The 16,948-nt window shown below is 40.3% G+C and overlaps 1 protein-coding gene across 1 annotated transcript in view; it reads right to left on the reverse strand.

Annotated features, from left to right (window-relative positions):
• Positions 1-16,948, reverse strand: part of HTR4 (5-hydroxytryptamine receptor 4) — a 361,553-nt gene that overhangs the window by 223,120 nt on the left and 121,485 nt on the right. The gene's annotated exons all lie outside the window — the stretch shown is intronic.

The following is a 16,948-nucleotide window of genomic DNA, read 5'->3' on the forward strand; positions in this document are numbered from 1 at the left end:
TGTGCGTGTGTGTGCGCGGGCACATGGGCATGCATTGCTGTGACAGGCAAGATGCTTTAGGCAGAATGGAAACTCACCTTCCATCACAGAGCTTAACATTTTGTCACTTTCCTTTGCCTTTGGTAGTTAATAAAATCAATTTTGCAGTAATCGTAGAGGTCCCTGCTCCAAGGGAGTGACTTTTTCCTTTAAACTGTGTATATGTTCTTTTCAAAGAGAAATGAGATCAGAATTGGAGGCAAAGATAGTTGAGGAGTTAGTCCATAGTACTGTGGCTACCAGAGAAAGGTGGATTCAGTGAGAGAGAACCACGGAAGCATACCCATGGTATCTATGTCTTGAAAAGTATTTGTGTATTTCATCATTCATAGGAATTGAAGCTACACAGAGAGCATACAAGTTACAAGCTTTATAACACTGGACAAGCTACTTCCCCTCCATAGACTTCATTTCTAAAATGAGCATAACCATGGTACCTACCATAGGATTGCAGTAAAGATTAAATTAGATAATACATGTAAGTGCTAAGGTACATTATCAGGCATGTGAAATTTACTCAATAATGAGTTATTATTACTATTATCCCTCTTCAATCATAAAATGAGGGATGAGATTAGACAGTCCCTCCCAGCTTTGATATTTTAGCAAATCACTGTCCAACAGAAATATACATAAGCTGCATAATTTTAAATGTTCTAATAGCCACAATTAGAACATTTTACAAAGTAAAAAGAAACAGCTGAAATTCATTTTAATAATATGTTTTATTTAATTGTATACATATGAAAGATCATTTCAGCATGTAATCAATATAAAAACCATTAATGAGATATTTTGCATTCTTTTTCTTGTACTCAGTCTTTGAAGTTGAGTGTGGGTGACACTTAGAGCACAGCTCAACTCAGACTAGTTCCATTTCATGTGCCCAATAGCCACACATGGCATACTGAAGAGTACAGTTCTAGAATAACAATGAGTCCAGTTTTAAACTTATTCAATTTGTTTTGGCTGAAGGACATCTAGAAAGCAATGCCTCCAAGTTACTTGAAGGTTAAGCATTGGTACCTTGGATGAGAGATTAGGCTAGAAATGGAAATGAAGCAGCTATTCACATTGTTAGTGCCACAAGCATGGATGACCACTACCAAGCCTGAAATCCTTCCTAGGGGGTCATCTGTTAGGTTAAGGCATTCTTAGGTCCACAAAAAGTTACAGGAAAATATGTTACCTTGAAGAACAGTTGCTATCACTATTTGGATTTCTCCATGGGCTGATGAGAGAGGAAGAGAAATTACATTATGCTTTCATTCCTGATTAAAGCCCAGTTACTTAACAGTGACTGTATCCTATTTACTTATTTATTTTTTTAAGTTTTTTTCTTTAAAAATTACTTAGCTACAGATAACTTGTCTAATTTTTTTTAGTAAATTTATTTTATTTTATTTATTTATTTTTGGCTGTGTTGGGTCTTTGTTGCTGCGCACGGTCTTTCTCTAGTTGCAGCGAGCAGGGGCTACTCTTCATTATGGTGCACGGGCTTCTCATTGCGGTGGCTTCTCTTGTTGCGGAGCACCGGCTCTAGGCACGCAGGCTCAGTAGTTGTGCCTCACGGGCTCTAGAGCGCAGGCTCAGTAGTTGTGGCTCACGGGCTTAGTTGCTCCGCAGCATGCAGGATCTTCCCAGACCAGGTATCGAACCCGTGTCCCCTGCACTGGTAGGCGGATTCTTAACCACTGCGCCACCAGGGAAGTCCCCTTATTTATTTTTAATAATAATTAAAAGTTAATAGACAACCAGAGTTGTAATAATCATCAAAGGAATGTAAAGATAGTTTTATGTTGGTACTTGAACCAGAAAAACACTGACAGTGAATTGTGAAGCAAAAGAGACAATCATGATGTGTGTGTGTGTGTGTGTGTGTGTATGACCAGTGAGGCCACATGACATGCTCAGGAAGGAATGACTTTGCTGTTGACTCAGAAATCCAAAAAGATTTCGAGGAGACACACACTGGAGAACAGGGAGGAACAAGGAGATAGAATTGCAGGGCAGGAATTGATAAGATATTGAAACTGTCACCAGATACTTTGGTTGATCTACCCCAAAGGGGCTATCTAATGAGCGTTCTCACAGCCCATAGGAAAGAGTCCCCCCAAATTAAATCATTTTCAGGGCTCTACACACAGTGGAAACTGCTTACTCTCATGGCATCCATCTATGACAACTAAACTGTGAAATGTAAAGTGATTACACCTTTGAATCGATTTATTTTGTTTTTTGATGAGTAAAATGGACGGATTAAGTGCCCAGATGTTGATTCTACCATACGTAGGCTTGGAGTCTGGCTCTACCATCTGACCTGGAGCCTAATCTCTCTAAACCTCGACTTACTGAAATGGAAACATGGCGACCCATCATTCACAGGAGTGTTGTAAGGCTAGAGCGAGGCATGCAAGCCTCTAGGCTCAGTGCCAGGCACCTCGTTGTTATTATCATTTGTTCTAAACTCTCTTCCTACAAGGTTTTAACTTGGCAGACCATAACCAAGAATAAGCATTTGGATGATTCTATACATTTTCCTCCATATTATGCATTTAATTATGTTGGGTAGTTGCTGGGAAAGAATCAATAAAAATTCCAACAAGGAAGGCAATTTTTAAAAACATTATTACCATGTTCAAACATAGAAGTAGAAGGGAAAAATGTATTCTGGCTTCATGAGGAGAATCTTTAAGGTAGCATTGTGATTCCCACTGTGACACAATAGAATCTTCTGGGGATGGGAATTCAATATAAGGAAATTACGTTCTGAGCCTCATTCAAGGGAGTTTACCTATTAAAATATGAACATATGGCCTCACTTATCAGATAGTTCCTGGTCCTGAGAAACTACTCTGGCTTCCCCTCTATGTACCTCAGATTTCTCATCTGTAAAGCAACAGCATTGTACTAAGATCCCGCATTTCCTTCTGCTTCTCACATCTTAGGATTCTATGTCTGTAGCAGAATTGAGTTCTGCAGATTCAATTAATGAGCATTTGACAGAATGAAAATAATTAGCTTTTGAAGGTCCTTCCATGCCTGGGAAGGGACATCCTCCCTATCATTCTTGGGATTATAGGATGCAGGATCAAAAGGAAATGATGTGTGTGAGGGTAACAGAAGGAACATGAGGATACGGGGAGAGAGAGGGCAGAGAAACTGGAAGGGAGAATCTGCAGTTTGAGAGGTAGCTAGGAGAAAGCAGGAAAAGAGAGAATTTGAAAGTCCTTAGGGATTATGTTTCCACTTCAGTTGTTGAGACATATTTACAAAGGATTTGGTTTATTTTTAAATGACTGTACATAGCTGGATGTGTTTTGATAAAACACTAGTCCTAGACCAACCAGGGCATCCCCCTCTACCACCCCCTAACCTGTGGCATTATCAGCCTTCCTATTGGCTGCAGAGAGTCCAACGGTCACCTGGTCAGGTTTACCCCCTTTCAGATTGATACACCCCTCCCCACCCCACATGTACTCTAAGGCAGCGGTCCCCAACATTTTTGGCACCAGGGACTGGTTTCGTGGAAGACAATTTTTCCACAGACCTGGGGGGGGGGGCGGGGGTGTGGCGATGGTTCAGGCGGCAGATGAAGCTTTGCTCGCTTGCCCGCTGCTCACCTCCTGCTGTGCAGCCCAGTTCCTAAGCGGCCAAAGTCCGGGGGTTGGGGACCCCTGCTCTAAGGTACTCTCTTACATGATATTATTGAATACATCCCAAAGGTGGCTATTCGACCTTTTTTATCTGGGAAAACCTAAGATGACAAAAGTCTAGTTATTTCCTTTTCTTACATAGTTCACAATTTTCTTTACCTAGACTCATGTCAATCGTTTGCACAGGACATAAGCAATGGGCAGGATGTATTTTTTACTTTTCGGAGGTTTAATTCCTCTCTTTCTTTTCCTTGTGTGCTTCAACTCTTCTTAATGATTTTAAATTGAAATTGGAAAATAATTAACAATTGATGAGAGAGTTCCTCCCACTCTCTCTCCCTTCCGTTTTTTGGGTAGCTACAGGACAATATTCAAACACAGTTTAGGCACTGTCTCTCCAGAAGCTCTTTTGACTTCTCTCTTTGCACCTGACACCTTGTGCAAAGCCCATCACATCACTTACTACACTGTTTTGAAATGACTCAGGTAGTGGCCACCAACCTCCGTGGTAAGCACTGTCTCATTCACCTCCTTTTCCACAATGCCAGACACAGCATCTGGCACTGAGCAAGTCCCAGCAAGTACTTGTTATCCTCAACCACCTGATGAACAGTGAATTTTGAAGCAGTTCCTGAAGAATCCCTTATGTCCATTTTCCTTTACTGAAGCCCAAAGGGGTGGGGAAAATAGGCAAAGTCCCTCTCTAGGTTCGCATGGGAACCAAAATAAATGCAGTAACAATTAGAAGAGAAATGAACATACTAAAAATATCATTTTACAAAGTAAAAAGAATGTCACTTCTTTAAGTATTCACATTATATTTGCTGCCCTTTCTTTTAGGAAAATGTTTAAGACAGCTTATAAAACGATAGCTTTTTATTACTTACAAAGCTTACCTCCTTTATCTTAATAATACAATTTATTTGTATAGTGTTACGGACCAAATGTTTATGTCCCCCCAAAATTCATTTGTTGAAATCCTAACTCCCAATATGATGGTGGAGCCTTTGGGATGTAATTAGGTCACGAGGATGGAGCCATCAGGAAAGAGATTTGTGCCCTTGTAAGAAAAGACAGGAGAGAAATGATCTTTCTCTCAGCCACATGAGGATGAATGAGAAGCTGGCAGTCTGCAAACTAGGAAGAGGACTCTCATCAGACACCAGAACTGCAGGCACCTTGATCTTGGACTTCCCAGCCTCCAAGAACTGTGAGAAATAAATGTCTGTTGTTTAAGTCCCCCAGTCTACGATATTCTGTTATAGCAGCCCAAACTGACTGTGACAGAACAAAAAATATATAGGTCCCTGCAGGGTCTGTATCTATGACCCTCTCTCTCTTCTTTTCATTTATTCATTCAGTCTTTTTTTTTTTTTTTTTTTTTTTTTTACAAGCGTAAACAACAACCTGCCAGACACCATGGCCAGCTCTGGGGACACAACCATGAGCAAGAGGAGTTCTTCCCTCACAGAGTTCACAGTCTAACAGGAGAAATAGACAACTTAAAAAGCAAGCAAACAAATAAGCACATCCTTACCAACTGCACAGGGGAGGTGCAGGAACTAGAAAGGAGCTCTGATGGAGACTAACAGAGGAAGAGTGGGGATGGGCATCTCTTAGGATGAGGCATCGAAGATGAGAAGGGTCTGGTCTGTGAAGAGCTGGGGGAGGACTGTTGCAGGCAGGTACAAAGAGCTGCAGGCAGAGAGAGTCAGGGGGCTGAGGAATGGAAAGAAGGTTCATGTGGCCCTTAGCAGAGTACAAAAGAAGGAAACTGACTATGTGTGGTGGAGAGGATTTCAGTCACTGAAGCACTATTAGCAGGAGTGTGTTATAATCCAATATACATTTCAAAGATCATGTGGTTGCTGCACAGAGAACAGTTTTGACAGGGTGAGTAACAAAATGTGAAAGCCAGGCATGAGATTTTCAAGAATTTCAACAAGAGCTAGTGGTGGTTTAGACAAGGATAGTGGCAGTAGACACAGAGAGATGTAAATGCACTTGAGGAATATTTTGAAAGGACTTCTTGTGTCATTTCTCTGTTCAAAACCCTTTGATGGCTCTTCTTATGACTCAGTGTAAGGTAAGGGTCCTGCAGGATCTGCCCCTCCCCTCACCTCTCTGCTCTCATCTCCCACTCATTCCAACCACACTCACCTCCTTGCTGTTTCTTGAACATTAAAGCCATGCTGTCAGCTATTCTCTTCCCTCTGCCTGAAATAATTTTCCCCAGGATGTTTCACCAGTTTCCTCTCATGGTTCACCCCTTCAACTCTTCTCCCCTTTGCGCAAATGAACCTTACTGAAGCCCTCCATGACCATGTTCTTTAAGACTGCATGCCGCCACGCTGGCAATCCTTATAACCCTTCCTGCCTTAATGTTCTTCTTGGCACTTTCCACCTTCTAACATGTTGTGTTATTTTGTTTTTTATATTTTTCACTGTCCGACTTCTTGCACTGGAATGGGAGAAGCTTCCATGAGATACCCAGAATGTGGAACAGAGTGTGCTACATGATAGGGACTCAACAAATTTTGTTTTATAAATGTAGGGGGTCAGGAAAGGAATCAAGAATGATTCCCAGGTTTCAGGTATAAACAACTGGGTTATGCTTTTTAATGAGATGGGTAAAACAAGGGAGGGGATTGTTTTTATCCTATGATAGAATGAAAACAAGTTCAGCACCATTTTATTCTATGATAAAGTTAGTGTTCAGAATAAAATGGGTTTGAACTTGTTTTCTTCCACAAAGTGGGAAATACTGATTTTGTAGAAACTTTGAGAGATCTAAGTAGAACAGCTAAAGGGAGAGTTTGATTATCCCTTTCTCGAGCTCTCTCCCTTCTCCCTCCTTCCCTCCACTACTTGCTCCCTTCCTACACACATTCTTGGGCCTTCCTCATCCTGAAGCAGCCTCCACCTTTTCCCAGAATGAGCCCTACATCTTAACTCTTCCCCTTGTTGCCTACTAGCACTTCCTACATTTGCTTATATCTGTCACTTCCAACCATTCATAATCTGGCTTCTGAGTCTCCTGCAAACAAACACAGTAACTTTATCATAGAATAAATCCTTCTAGTAATTTTCCTCAATTTACCCTTCCAAACTACTCTCTCACTTAAAACTACATGAACTATCCCCTGGGCTAATAAATCTAGAGCAAACACATACTCCCCTTCACCTACTTGTTCCGGTCTTTTTCTCTTTAGTAGGCTCACCTCATTCCTCTCCATTATCCTTTTCAATTAAGCATGGGATTTAAGCTGCAGTGACATGACATAACTAGTGGCTTTGGACCAAAAAGACTGCTAGAAAGCCTTTGGTGAATAAAATAAACACTGGTATTTCATTGCAGAGCCATGAACTCATAAAAACGCATTTTTAATTTGCTCCCTTAACACTTTCATCTTGACGTTAGGCATCCTGCTCCTTGCTGGCCTGTTAGAAGAGAACTCTTCCAATTTTCTGTTTGAATGATACACTGTTGTGGAGAGGATTAAATGGGGGTAATACATACAAAGCAATTAGGTCTGTGCCTGGTGTCTAACAGATGCTCAATAAATGTTAACTGTTCTGAACTATAAAAGCCTTCTCCCTCTGCCTGTTATCAGATTGGGGCTCATCCAAAGAGAAGTCCCCCAAAAGGATCTTCGAGATCAAGGTGAAGCCTTCCCCTTCCTGAAAAAATTTCAATTGTCACTTCACACCATAAAGCCTGTTAATCTTCATCTGTTTTCAGCCAGAGACCTAATAAAGGGGTTGAACTTGTTTTCTTAGAGACACTGAAAAATTAATTTTAACAAAACAGGATGGTTAGTAAACTAAGAACAATGCATCTTATAATTGTGCTTTCTCAACTACAGGAGTACAGTGATAAGTAGAAAGTGAGAACGTGAGCCCTGAATAACATAAGTCATTTGTCTAATTTTTCATTTTCTTGTTCTTATAGGAAATTAAAGTCCTATAGGAGAAAAGTTATTTGCCTAAGGTTATGTAGTGAGTTTGAGGAGGAGCCAGGATGAAACCAAGGTTTCCAAATCGCCATCCAGTGCCCTTCAGACATCTTTCCTTCACTGGCAGGAGATTCCTCACACAGAGTTGCAGCCAAATCTTATTGTTGGGGTCTCACTCCACACAGGGACAGAGAAAGGGGATCCTCAGTCTGTGGAAGATCCAAGACACGACAGTCCCCGCTCACTTATGCTAACGTCTCAGGAAAAGAGAGAGGGCCAGAAACCAGTGAAAACTTTCTTGTTGGTCATGGGCTCCTTTGATTAATTCAGATTTGATCTAAACCAAACGCCAATTTACAGAATCAAGAGCAAGCCAAGGATGGGATAAGGACAGGGAAGGGAAGTGGTATGCATATTCCACATTGTGCTTCTTTAAGGCAAGGACCATATTTTTGTAATCTTGCATTTCTCAATATTCATTGAATGAATGAATAAATTCTCAGCCTTTCTCTGGCATTATCCTAAAACAATACGTTAAACATATTTTAAACCTGTCAGAGCATCAGTCAGAGTTATATTAACCTGACAATGTAAGAACTAGACAAAATTAAGAGCTGAAAAATAAAGTTGACCAAAAACTGTGTTCCAAATAAAGGTGCCTAATGGACTCATTTTCCAGCTCATTTATCTGATCTAATGCAATTTCCCAGTGCTGTGTTTGTCTTAAAAGTCTTCCTATTTTGACAATTTTTAGACAAAATGTACATAGTCCCTCCATTCATGGAGGGAAGACAATAATAAAATGATCACACAAATAAATGTGTAATTACAACTGCAGTAAGTAGTATGAAATAGGGGGAGCTAGGAGCAACAATGACCTAATTAACAGAGGTCAAGCTTTCAGAATGTGGCAAGTGATTCTCTGTTGCAACTCAAACTCTTCTCCATGTTTGAGGTCTGAGCTCAGTTCTAACTGCCCTCATTTTAAGACCTGAGCAAGAAATTCTCCTATTGCCTCCACAGTTAGTCTGACTTTTCAAGTGCCATTTTTTAGAGGCCCTGCTTCGCTTCAAAGCAGGAGCAGGAACAGATAAAAGGAAACTATATTTCATTCATTCATCAAACATTTATGGAGTCCCCACTATGTGTCAAGCACTTTGCTAGAGCTTAGGATACAACGGGTGGTGAAAAGGACGACCATGGTTTCTCTTCCCCTGATGCTTGCAGTTTTGTAGGAGATCAGGTGTAATTACCTGATCTCACAAATAAAGACATAAATACAAATTATAAATGCCCAAAAGTACAAGAACCTATGAGAAAACATACTTTAATTCCAATTATGGTTCTTGAAAGGCTTTTCTAAGAACTGAAATTCACATTGAGATTTTCAACCACTTTATTAAGGTATGACTGACATGCTAAAAAGCTGTACCTATTTAATCTATACAACTCAGTGGGTTTATAAAACTCACTTGAAACCATCACCTCCACCATAACCATAGACATATCAATCATCTCTCAAAGTTTCCTCCTGTTCTCTGTATTATTTTGTGTGTGTGTGGTAAGAACATTTAACATAAATATCTACCCTCTTAGCAAATTTAAAGTGTACAATATAGTAATGTTAGCTATAGGCACCATACTGTATAGTGGATCTCCAGAACTTATTTATCTTATGTAACTGAAACTTTGTATCCTTTGACCATCTCCTCCCCATTTCTCGCTTCCTGGAATCCCCAACAATCACCATTCCACTCTCTGCTTCTTTGAGTTTGATTATTTTAGATTCTGCATGTAAGAGAGATTATAAAGTATTTGTCTTTCTGTGTTCGGCTTATTTCAGTTAGCATAACATCCTCCAGATCCATCCATGTTGTTGCAAATGGCAGGGTTTCCTTCTTTTTTAAGGCTAAAAAATAGCCACATGCTAAAGAATGAAACTGGACCACTATCTCACACCATACACGAAATCAACCAAAACATAAGACCTGCAACCATAAAACTCCTAGAAGAAAACACAGGTAGTAAGCAACTTGACATAAATCTTGGCAATAATTTTTGGATTTGACACCAAAAGCACAGACAACAAAAGCAAAAACATACAAGTGGAGCTACATCAAACTAAAAAGCGTCTGCACAGCAAAGGAAACCATCAACAAAATAAAAAGGCAACCTACAGAAGAGGAGAAAATATTTGCCATATAACATATAGGCCGTATATCTATTAGGAGGTTAATAACCAAAATATATAAAGAACTCAAGCAATTCAACAGCAAATTAAAAAATAGCATGATTTAAAAATGGACAAAGGACTTGAATAGGCATTTCTCCAAAGAAGACGTACAGAAGGCCAGCAGGTATACAAAAAGGTGCCAACATCACTAATCACCAGGGAAATGCAAATCAAAATTTGATGACATATCACCTCACACCTGTCAGAATGGCTATTATCAAGAAGATGAGAGGTAACAAGTGCTGGCAAGGATGTAGAGAAAAGGGAACCCTTCTGCACTGTTGGTGGGAATGTAAATTGGCACAGACATCATGGAAAGCAGTATGGAGGTTCCTTAAAAAATTAAAAATAGAATTACCAAATTTGAGATTCAAAGAATATGTAATAATTAACAAAGCAGAGAGGACTGATGCCATGTTATAAATACTGAAAAGACAGTATCATCAAGCCAGGTTGTGCCTGGCAAATCATTTGACGTAATGATTTAAACTGTAAGTTGGAGAGAATTGAGTATTCCAAAGTAATGAGTTAAACTGCTAGGGCCAGTGAGCCAAATCCGGCCCTACTGCCTATTTTTGTACAGCTCATGAGATAAGATTGATTTTTACTTTTTAAATGGTTGGAAAAAAATCCAAAGAAGAATAGTTCATGACATATGAAAATGATATGAAATGTAAATTTCAGTTCCATAAATAAAGTTTCATTGCAACATGGCCACACCCCTTCTTTTACATGTTGTCTATGGCTCCTTTCATGCTACAGCAGCAGAACTGAGTAGCTGAGACAGAGAATATACGGCCTGCAAAGCCTAAAATATTTGCTATCTGGCCCTTTACAGAAAAAGTTTGCCATAAATTTTTTTCTGGATTATAAGAAAGTGTTTCTTTTGAGAAGATAAAATTGTCAGTACTGAAGTTGCTGCTTGAGGGAAGCACTTAAATGTTTAAAGTAGTGGAACTATATTGGTTCCAGGAAAAGTGCCTTCAACGTGTGTAAAGGTGATTGGCCTGCTCTCTGGCCCCAGGTGTCCCTAAGAGATAACTGAGGCCTCAGTTGAAGGCTTCACTCCCATATCATAAGCCACTTTGCCCCTGCTAGGATGAGGCAGTTACTTGCAGGGGTAGGAACATGTGAGTTCCACTTGCAGTGCCCCATCTGGGAAAAAAACAAAAACAAAAATAATGTGGGACTTGTCATCTCCCATGTCAGAAGCAGACAGCCAGCATCTGGTGACATCAAGGCTGCCAGGGCCTGGGATCCTCACTTCCTTCATCCTGCTGCTCAGACACAGGAAGGGTAAAAAGGAGGTTGCATTTTTTGCAGTGCTAACATTCTCTACACCCCTCTGTCAGGGTCAGTGGCTCTGAGGTAGAGGGTGTGAGCAAAGAAAGGCATACATGTGTGAATCTGAGAATTTGCAGGAACAGGGCTAAGAAGTTCAAAACAGAAAATAATCCTGCTTTAGTCCCCCCCTTGGGAAGGTACATTATAAAGAGGGGACGAGTATACCAGGCAGAGGGAACAGCATGCTTGTTGTTTCCCAAGTGAGAAGGAGCGTGATGTGGTGAAGAACAGCAAAGGGGCTGGTGTGGCAGGAGCTCAAAGAGCAAGGTAGATAGTACAGGAGATGAGGTCAAAGAGAAGCTGGAGTCAGATTATATGAGGCCGTCTTAGGATATTGAACTTCATCATAAGTGTCATCAGAAATCGTGGAAGGGTTTTAAGCTCTGGAAGTTGATGGAAGGTATTGAAATGTATGGCTTATTATATTTTCCAAAGATGGCCACAGCAAATATCCCATCCCACATGCTCCTCTTTCAATATGAAGTAGATACTTCTCCAGAGAGTGATGAGGTCTATCTTCCCTCCCCTTGAATCTGGGTGAGACTGTGACTAGAAGTGACCTCACGTGACTTCCTAGGCTAGGTCATAAAAAGGGTTGCAGCTTCCACCTGGTCCTCTTAGAACCCAGCTGTCATGCTATGAGGAAGCAGGGAGACCGCATGGAAAGACCACGTGTGATGTTCCTGCCAACAGCCCCACGGAGGCCCCAGTAGACAGCTAGCATTAACCTCTAGACATATAAGTGAGTAAGCCTTGAGATGATTCCAGCCCCCAGCTGTTGAGTCACTTCAGGCCTTCTGGTGTTTACAGCTCAAGTCCTAGACATTGTGAAGCAGAGGCAAGCTTCCCTTGACTTCTTGACTTCCAGAATCTGAAGCATAATAAAACGGTGGTGTTTTGTGCCACTAGCTTGCAAGGGGGCAGGAACTAGGTTACACATCAACAGATAACCAAAACAAGAGACTAAAAATCTTAAAGTCTAGGTTTCTTAAAAACCTCTCTTGTAAATTCCTTTGCTGTTTTAGTTTGTAGAATACCTATTGGTAATAATTCCCCTTTGGTGCTTAACCTAACTACATAGGACTACATAGAACTTTCTCCGGGCCTTAACTAAGGCTGCCACTATTAATTCTGTTCCAATGGCTTCAGCTCACAAGTTCACTTCTTTTTCAGAACCTAAAAACTCATAGTATAACCTGAGAGAGCATTTGAAAAAGACATCTTAACAGAATTTGCAATTTTACCTTTCTTCTCTTCAGAGGTATGGGTGCTTGAAGGGGGGAAGAAACCTGGTAAGCCAAAATCACTGTTAGTAGCTACCGAAGATTAGAAAAGGCACGAATATTATATGCAAATCTAGTTTTACCTAGCTGCAAAAAAACTGGGGTGAAATGAACACCTGCTCACAAATTGTCACCTTTCTCACAAAACTTGGCATGATTCACTATTCAATCTGCACGCAGATTTGATCAGAACACTGCTTTCTTATTCATCATAGCCTGTTTTCTTGGAAACAGATCCCTCCTAGGATTGCAGGAAGTTTGACGTCAACTCTCAGGTTTCCCCAAGTGCTAGCAGGGAATTGCTGCTCTGTGGGTATCTTGTGCCAGCCACTTTCTTGCCCACCACCTGCCTGTCCATCCTTCTTGCCCTGATACTACAAGGAGGAGGCTTCTAGCTAGCAGAAAGGAAGAAGAAGGCAATTAACCATCTGTCTGCTCTGGTTCCTGGCCCCTGGCTTAGCAGCCTCTTCATTCACAAAGAGGAGCAAGTAGATAGTAGGTCCCCGGGTGACTGCTGTTTTTCCACCAGAAAGGAGTCATCACCCTCAAAGGGAAGAGAAACTTACTCTGCTTTTGATAGGATTTTCTGCTGCTTTTTGAAGCACTGTTTGATTTAAATATAATAGTGAACCATCTGGATCGAATACTTTTTATTTCTAAGAGCAGATCAATTCCAATTTACTTCTGAAATTCTACTTTCATGAAATAACCTGTTTTGTGGTCTTATGTGATTCTGGCTTTTATAAGAGAACTTATTGAGCTGCTGAAGACTGATGAGGTGTGTGTGTGTGAAAGGGTTTTGCAAAGCCTAAAAAGCCATGGTAAAGGAAGAAGAATACAGTGGACTGTACTGCTAACATTTTTGAGCATGTATTAGGTGCCAGGTCACGATGATAAATATAATCCACAAAGGATTTTGTTTAATTCTCCCAACAACCTTATGATTTGAAAGTAAAATTGTCAGCATTTTAAGATGAGGAAACTGAGGCTTGGAGAGCTTAAGCAACCTTCATGTGGTCACACAGCTGGATAGAGACAAAGCTGGGATCCAACCCAGGTCAAACAGCTCCAAAGCCAGCACTTATTGGAAATCCACAGTGGATTCTGACACAAAGCCAGGTTTGAGAACCAACAAATAAGTTTCCAGATTTCATTCAGTTCTAATCAGGCAGCAGATCAACCACACAAAACAGTCTTGCTGGATGTCTGATCTCAGTTGATGAATGATAATCACTTCCCACAATGTTTGCAATTTTTCTTCTTGACTGTTTGGATATGGTTGTTTTTAAAAAATCCTTGAAAAGGTGCTTAGCACCTAAAAATACCCCCAGTAAACTATGTAATGTAGCTTCTAATTTGAACTTACTTAGAATGGAATGCACAATAATCATAATATCAAAAGTAGGGGCCACCCAGGATTCGAGTTGGAAAGTCTAGATTGTGGTTTCTGTTCTGTCCAGATTTGGGTAACTTGGGGCAAAGTCAACTACCCCCACCCCCACTTTGCATGGTCTCATGGGGTGTCAGTCAAGGGCCCCTAACCCCTCTGGACTTAGGGGTGGTTCCATGGCCCATATCAGGGTGATCAGATTCTCCGAGAATGTAAGTTTAAAACATGGAATTCTAGGAAAGAACAAAATTGGAACATATTAATCCCCAGGAAAAGACTGAAAAGACGGCTTCAGAGTTTTGCTCCTCAGAGGCCCAGACCTGCTCTTTCTAAGGTCTGGTATGTCGACTTTCCTTGGAATCTGTGACTTATCACAGATCCTCTCAATAAATTCCTCATTGGCATACATTAGACAGAGTGGGTTTCTGTTGTTTAAAACCGAATAACCTAGCACAGTGTTTCTTAGAAGAAAAAAGTCAAAACCACAGCCTAGATGGTCCCTAAAGTCTCCCCCAGTCCTAGCACCTTACTGTCTTCCTAGGACTTAAAGTTGTTTCTCTACCAGAGCATCCACCCTTCAGAAGAAGTCTGAAAAGGAAGAAAAAAATCAAGCAGTTTGGTATTTTCCCTACAAGTTTTCAAATAGCTAAAAAGCTGAAAATCTGGGATAGTCTGCCTGAAATGTCCAGTCTTTGTATTTACTGTAAAATGTGATCATGATTAAGTCTGAGGAAATTAGAATGAGCCTTGGGGCTAGAGAAATCAGGATTTAAAATTATCACTCCCACTTATTAGTGCTTAATCTTGTATGAGTTGCTTCATCTCTCTGAACCTGTTTCCTTATCTGTAAAATGAGTGTGGCAAAATGATTTATTAAGATAGTAAATTGTATTTTATTCTCACTCTATTTTTACCAAACCCCCATGCACATATGCATGTGTGTAAATGCATGTGCATTAAGACAAATGTACGTGCACAAATCCTCACACACAAGTACACACGTGTGAATTCCAAGAATTCCAGGCCTTTTGTGTCTCTTTGACTTAGAGCCAAAAAAAGATGACTGCAAAAACAACCTGCTTCTGGGGCTTCCCTGGTGGCTCAGTGGTTGAGAATCTGCCTGCCAGGGCAGGGGACACGGGTTCGAGCCCTGGTCTGGGAAGATCCCACATGTTGTGAAGCAACTAGGCCCGTGAGCCACAACTACTGAGCCTGCGCGTCTGGAGCCTGTGCCCCGCAACAAGAGAGGCCGCGACAGTGAAAGGCCCTCACACTACGATGAACAGTGGCCCCCGCTTGCCGCAACGAGTGAAAGCCCTTACACAGAAACGAAGATCCAACACAGCCAAAAATAAATAAATAAATAAATAAATTTAAAAAAAAAAAAAAAACCTGCTTCTGGACCTTGAACTTGTGGAGTGATTTGTGCTAAGAGAGAAGGTACTAGAGATAGACAATCCTCAAGACAGACAAGAGGACATAGATTTTGCATTCCAAAAGCAATAGGAACCTGGGCTTCAATTCCCAAGGCCACCCTCAAGGAGAATTCAGGACCCAGAGGGATCTCTCAGAGGGAAAGTCTAGTCTCAGCAAAGATTTCCACCAAGCTTAGCATGTAAAACAACTTATTGCCCATGCAAATGTGGACCAAATAGGTATCGGTGGCCACCATAGGAAAGTGGGACCAGATAATTTGTATGTGACTCTAAGAAGGAAGAGAAACTCCCCCAAAATCATGAGGATTGAATTTCTGTCCTCCTGTCAAAATGGGGACTCAGAGTCAGATTTCATTTGATTCAAAGAAAATAATTTGACATTTCTCATCAAATATACATATACACACACACACACACACACGGATATATAAATATTTGCTTACAGAAAAAAATATATATTTGTTAATTAGAATGGAATTATGCAATATACATTTACCACTTACTTTTTTCAATTTACAATATATTTTGTATCCTTTCCATAGCAATACATATAAATATGTGTAATTATTTTTTAGTAGAAGTACTACATGTTCATGGTTAAGCAAATTCCTTATGTAGAAGGTATAAAATACAAAGTAAAAATCCCCCACCCAGTTACAGAAGTAGCCGCTGCTCATCATTCCATGTGTAATCCATTTGAATATTTTAAGCATATGTGAGTATATCTTATGTTTGCTTTTAATTAGTCTTAACCAAATCAGTTATTATGGTCCCAATTTCTTCTCTCCATGTGTCTATCTGAACTGTCTGTCACCCAGAAGATCCTATAGTCTGATTTTTAAGTCAGTCCCTAAATGGAAGAATGATTACAAAAAGGGACCTCAGCAAAAAATTTCTATTTCTAAACGTATGGACACCAAGGGAGGAAAGCGGCGGCAAGGGTGGTGGTGGTGTGATGAATTGGGAGATTGGGATTGACATGTATACACTAATATATATAACATGGATAACTAATAAGAACCTGCTGTATAAAAAAATAAATAAAATTAAATTTAAAAATTAAAAAATAAATTTCTATTTCTAATAGGACTATTTGTTTTCTAAATCTTTTTTAAACCATAAATCATAGACAGTGATTAAAACAAGAATATACAGGCAACTAACAAATATACATAATTTTGAGTGTGATCTAGCGTTAAAAACAAGCCATAAATGGCTTTCTTCAACAAACCCCACATACTTACTCTCAATAATGATGGTCCCCAGTCCATTTTTCATGCTTACAAATCTGTAATGGAAAAGACTTTCTAGTCTGTTTATTTAACACATCCCTCATTTATCACAGCTCTGCTAGTCCTAGTTATCCAGGCCAAAAGTAATTCAGGGACCTAAATACTGCTCATGACCAATGGAATTTTCAGAAAACACAATTTTAAAAACAATTTTGGGAGGGAGGGGCAAGATGGCGGAAGAGTAAGACGCGGAGATCACCTTCCTTCCCACAGATACAGTAGAAACACATCTACTCGTGGAACTGCTCCTACAGAACACCTACTGAACGCTGGCAGAAGACGTCAGACCTCCCAAAAGGCAAGAAAATCCCCACGTACT

This window comes from Balaenoptera borealis (assembly GCF_965194805.1).
Source record: "Balaenoptera borealis genome assembly, chromosome: 2".
In the NCBI taxonomy this organism is placed as follows: Eukaryota; Metazoa; Chordata; class Mammalia; order Artiodactyla; family Balaenopteridae; genus Balaenoptera; species Balaenoptera borealis.